The following is a 6,279-nucleotide window of genomic DNA, read 5'->3' as shown; positions in this document are numbered from 1 at the left end:
ATATTTACTTAGTAATTAATGATATTGAAAGTCAAATATGACAATTTTCAGTAGAACAAAAATGTGAAAAATGATAATATGAGAGTTATTAGTTATACAAAGTATGTGAATGACTCAAATGTAACTCTCCCTTTAATTATCACGTCTCTAACCAGAATAGCAATGACTGACTATCATAATTAAGCACTAAATTACCTTTGTCACTTGTTAACTTCAATCCAAAATGAAAATTCAATTCATGTATTGGTTAACGCTATTTAGATATCTTCATACATGTCATTTCCGGAATGCTAAAATAAATGAAAGAAAAATCCTTCAAAAAAAAAGTATAACACAGAAATCAAGGTCTATCGCGATTCCTTTTGTCTTCCATTATTTTAGGAAAAGAGTAAGCTCAGAATGAATAAGAATTAACACCAGCTCATCTAAACAATATTTAATCTTTACATATATATGATTTGGGTTCCAAGTCTAACTTTGACTAAAACAACAAGGACTAAATAAAAGATTGCTTGCTGCCAAACAGTAGGTTGTTTGGCTCTACAAAGGGTTTCAACTCCCCAAATTCATTACAAATTTACAATAGCTTGGTCTTGGATCCCAAGAACGGGAAAACAATAAGTAGCGGTCTCAGTACAAATAGAGTTCCTCTCCTTCCGATTCTCTTGCTCAATTTACCATCATTCAATTGTTTTGGTTCAGCCTTACTCTTATTAAGGGGCTTTTCCTGCTGTCCTTCCATCCCATGATTGTCTAGATCATCCCAACCACCAAAATTTAGAGTACTTCCTGCTTTGTTTTTATCGAGTGCACCATTGGAGGACTGATACTCTTTAACCTTACCATTTCGAGTATTTAACTTTTTCTCATTCTTGTAAAGGGTTGCTCACTGCTCTAGCATAACCTCTTTTCTTTTTCTTGTAATTGAATAGTGGACCATCTCCGGACCATCCCCAAATGGCATCCATCACTAATGAAAGAGTAGATTGTGCCAAAGGAAGTGCTAATGCAGTGATAATAGCATTTGTACCTGTTCCAAGTATCACCAACATAATAATAGATGGAAGCATCCAACTAGAGGCTGTGAGACCCTTCATAAGACTATAAGACAATTACACTTACAATAGTATGCAAAAATGTTATAAGCAAGCCTCAATAAATCGAATTTTCCACCGCTCAAAAAGTACAAGCCAACAGATTTAAACACTCAATATAGTTCACATATTTACATGATCTTTGAAAGATAATGAAAAGGAAAGGCTGAAATTTTGTCGTTACCTGGTGATCGGCACAAATTTTTCTACTTTAATTGTTGAACTCTGCCTCATGAGTTATTCAGTGATGTTGAGTTGTCATAATGACATGGCTGATGATGTTTTTTCTTTTTTATTTGAGAAGATAGATCTTTTCTGTTTTAGACTTTCAGTTTTCAGTTTCCTAGTCTTTAGTCATGTAGAGTTGTTGGCAGACTTAGTGCCTAGTTATTAGGAAGATTCTTTTTTCAGTTACTGCAGCTTGTTACGAGTTCCTTCTATTTAAATGCTTCTTCTTTCATCTTAATGAAATCTCTCTTTTTCTTCTTCTTTCATCTGTTTTTCTTTAGCTATTAACACCAACAAATTGGTATCAATGCCCTCTTCTTAAGGGACTTGTGAGTGTAGTCTGAGTAAACCATCAACGAAGTCCCTACCTGTTGCTTTGAAAAGCCATCAGAACACATGGATGAAGTACACTCTTCTGGTTCTTATGTTATTTCTCCACCAGTGTTTGATGGAGAAAGCTATTCGGTGTGGGATATCAACATGCAAACTCATATGGAGGCATGTGATCACTAGGAAGTAGTAGAGGAACATTACAAAATTCGTGTTTTATCAAGCAATCCAACAATTGCTTAGATCAAGCTTTACAAGGAAATGAATAATATAAAATCCAAGGGGAAATCTTGCTTATATGTTGAACATTCACCTACAAGTTTTTCCAAAATCATGATGCTAGAATCGGCAAAAGCAATGTTATTTTATAAAAGAAGAATATGAAGGAGATGAGAGAATTAAAGGTATTTGAGTTATGGATATCATTACAGAATTTGAGATAAAGAATGAAAGATTCTTAAAAGGTCAAAGAATACTCAAATAGGCTTCTTAGCATTTAATCAAGGTAAGAATTCTGGGAAATAAGCTTCCTGATAGAAGAGTTATTGCAAAACCGTCTTGTTATATTCCTGAGATTTTTGAACCAACTATTGTTTCCTTAGAAAAATACTAAACATCTGTCAGAGCTCACTTTGGCAGAATTACTAATTACATTGCAGGCACAAGAACAGAGACGGTTAGTGCAATAGTAAGGGTCGGTAGAAGGTGCACTTCAGTTCAAGTTGTAAAACTATCCTGGAAACAAATACAAGAAAATCAAAGGGAAGAAGAATTATGCTTAAAATAGTCAGGTTTCCGCTGGTAATGGAAGTAGCAACAATTTAGGCAGCTGCAAAGGAGAAAAATTCCCTCCATTTCAATATTGTGGAAGGATGAATCATCCTGACTTTATATTTTTGAGAAAGCCGGATATCAGATGCTGAAATTGTCAAAATCTTGGGCATGCTTAGATTAGTTGCAGGGAGAAAGGACACCAGCAACAAGGAGAAGCTCAAGTTGCATATCAACATGAGGAAGAACAACTATTTGTTACATCCTGTTTTACATCTACATTTCAAGTGATAATTGACTTATCGATAGTGGTTGTACATTCCACATTACTAGCGATGAAAATCTTTTCAAAAGGCTTGACTGAACTCCAACATCAAGAGTCAGAATTGGAAATTATGAATACTATATGACTTTATGAATACTAGATAAAATTATGAGAAACTCTCACTAAGATCTCATGATAAGTAGGCAATCTGTATCTTACAAATTACCTATTTACACATTACCGTCATAGTCCTTTTTCATAAGCTAACTTCTATTTACCCACTTACTGTACATCCTTACATAATTAATTCTAGAATTCCTGAAATACCATAGGGACCTCCTTTCAAAATTCATAAGCATAACTTAGATACATCACCTCATGAATACTTTGTTATTCAACATCCATACTTGGTCTTTACTAACACAATGACACATTGACATAAGCTTCTTTCTAATTAAAGTACACTCCAGATCATCCCCATTAGTAACTCTTACTCTACCTCCTAACATGAACTCTACACAAACTCATCACTATTATTATACCAATAAGGAAAAATTCCTCAGTTAATATTACTGGGTGCATGACTACAATAAAATAATTTCCCTCATCACTTTCTCCCTTTCATAGTGTACTCTACCTTTGAATGTCTTCCTTTAACTCGTGGAACATCTATTACTACTGCTTAAAACATCCTAACTATCCAAGCTCTAAAACATACTTCCTAATAAGGGTCTCAAGTAAAACAAGGTTTAAAAAAGAAAATATTTGAGTACATCTCACTTTTAGCTCAAACTCTCTATTCGTATGAATAAGAGTTAATTCTCTCAAAAATCATTACTCAAGATTTCTACTTAGAGTAACTCATCAAAAAAGGATTTTTCTTTGCTTTTCAACTACCTAGAGTATGAGGGATAGTCTAATGGATGTAGGAAATGCACGAGCCTGAATAACTTCTGTATGAAATAGTTCTATTGCACAATTTTAAAGTACGAAAGAAAGGAAACATTTCTTAGATGTTTATTCTTCCTTATTTATATATAAGGGGATCTCACATTCATAAATAATATATTACTCACAATCTTTCTAGACACCCTAGCACACTTGAACTATGTAGTCTAATACAATGTTTGTCACGCCCCGAACCTACACCCTCGACATAACTCATACTAGAAAACCATTGTTGGTTTTCAAGCGAAACCTTAATCTGGTTCACTGCTTATCGGAATACTTACTCAAAAAAACTGAGAAGTCATGATGAAAAATATAACTTCGTAAACTTATTTGAAACTCAACTCCAAATTTGTATGAAAATAATACAACAAATATTAGTTAAATGCCTCATTGATCAAAATATTACGATGATAAAGGAAATAATCATAGAATCCTCGACCGATAAAGAATCTATGAAGCTTCTACTATTACAAAATAAATTATCAGGACAAGACCCATGTCATCCAAAAAGATTGAATGTGAAAGTGGAACCCTCCGGAAGCAACAAGGCTCATCATAGCTAACTAGGACTTTAAGTGGTATCAACAAAGCATTTGTTGATGACCTTGTGTACCTGTATCTGCGTCATAAAAGATGAAGGACAAATGGACTCAGTAAATCGAATGAACGAGCATGTAAGGGGAATTCTAAAGCATAAAGATAAGCTTGAAATGATAGAAAAAAACATACTTACCTCTTTTCAAAGTCACTCAACTCATATCAACCAAAGGATATGATAATCAACTCAAGGATAAGATACTCAACTCAAAGGTAAGATACTCAACTTGGAGATACTCAACTCAAGATACTGAACTCAAAGGTGCAAAACATAAGATACTCAATGATAAAGAAACAACAAGCGATGAAATAAATGGAAAGTGTTTAAAATAATAAACAATAACTCAATTGTTCATAAAAATATAAAAATAACTCAATTATATGTAAAAAATACAATAATAACACTAATTTTGGAGATTCTCTAACCGACAACCATCACTATGAGTTATGTGATGATACAAGGTCTCACCCACTCTATCAAAATTGTCATATACCTTATCGGAATATAAGACATGCTCAATTAAGTATATCAACTAAGCGATGGTTAAGAATTAATAACAAATCATTTAAAAATTGTGACCCTTTACACATGTCGGCATGCATGGTATATAATGACTTTGAGTTGCCTGAACTCATCCCAATTTTTGTGCTCAATACTACTCCCAATAATATAACTCATGTAGATATGCTTAAAAATATTTCTTTGTCCTCAAACTTTGAGACTATTACTCAAAAGGTTCTGTTAAAAGAGATAATGCTCAAAACCCCTCATGAACTCATATGGAAATAGAAGTTGCCTCTCATCTTAAATATATAAAATTTACTTAGGGAATACTTAGTTCCCTTATATTCATTTTAAAATAAATGAAACATGAATCTCTTTATCCTTATACTCATTTACTCAAGTCTTTAAACAAATTACTATTAATTAAAATAAGGTTAATGCAAAATTATGGACGTGAACAACCCAATTCAAGGGTTTAAATAACTATAATACTCAAAATTCAGTGACTCCATAACTCAAGGAGTCAACGATATTTCTCATTTTGCTCGACTCATAGGGTTCATTAAAGATTATGGGCATGGCCGACTCAACTCAAGGGCCTCCATGTATTTTTTAACTTTAGTTTCAAAATTATGATGAACTTGACACTTAATAACTTTGAAGTCGAAGATACTACTCCTCTCTAGGATAATCAATTAATGGAGTTAATATAACATTTATGTGCTTGAACGAGTCGACTCAAGGATCTCTATGATAATGTACAATCATGAATACACTCTGATTATTCTCATATTCACTTAGTCTAGTATTTAAACAATTATAATTCATTGTAGAAGACTCCTCGAAAACACTCAAAGGGACTTTCTCAAACTTTATCCTTTACTCTACCTCAAATTTGAATTATGAATGTAAGGATCATGATTATGATCTTCAGGATTTTTCATTGATTAGTTGTATGTTAAAAATTTTTATAGAAAAATAAAGCAAGAATAAATTTTAAAAGAACTTAGAAGGAGCAAAATGACAGAAAAAAAGTGGGTGGGTGTGACCTTCACGCATTCCTGGTGCAAGACGCCAACCCTTAAACTTCAGAGGTCTCATCTTAGTGCGCTGCAGGCGCAACACTCTTGCCTCCCTAGTGAATTCATCGCACGCCACTCCACCCCTCTCCTAGAAGACCTGACTAATATTTATTCTCGTTTTAGCCCAATTTCATATAGAATCGATTGTCTTTTTCCAAATTTCCTTAGATTCGTAAACCCAACAATAGTGACAAATGTACGTTTGGTTTTTGGGATGTGGAGAAATTGTGTTTGTCTCATAGTTACTTCTTTATTGCCCTAAAAGGAGATGTTTTGACATTGTCTTTGATTGTTGACCAAAGAATAAGCGCATAGATAAATAAATTGGATGGAAATTTTTACACTAAACTTTATGTTGTGAACCATATAGAATGACTTGAGTCTTAGCTCAAAAAACCTCTGGGTGTTACAACACAACTCAAGAACGATGTTCTTGTGTACATAGCCATGTTCTCT

General features: G+C 33.4%; 1 pseudogene; it reads right to left on the bottom strand.

Moving 5' to 3' along the window:
* Positions 1-577: 577 nt before the first annotated feature.
* On the bottom strand, positions 578-1,097 carry LOC107017571 (annotated as a pseudogene).
* Between the last annotated feature and the right edge of the window lie 5,182 nt (positions 1,098-6,279).

This window comes from Solanum pennellii, chromosome 4 (assembly GCF_001406875.1).
Source record: "Solanum pennellii chromosome 4, SPENNV200".
NCBI classification, from domain to species: domain Eukaryota; kingdom Viridiplantae; phylum Streptophyta; class Magnoliopsida; order Solanales; family Solanaceae; genus Solanum; species Solanum pennellii.
The sequence above is the reverse complement of the archived record's forward strand: the minus strand, read 5'-3'. Positions and strand labels throughout refer to the sequence as shown.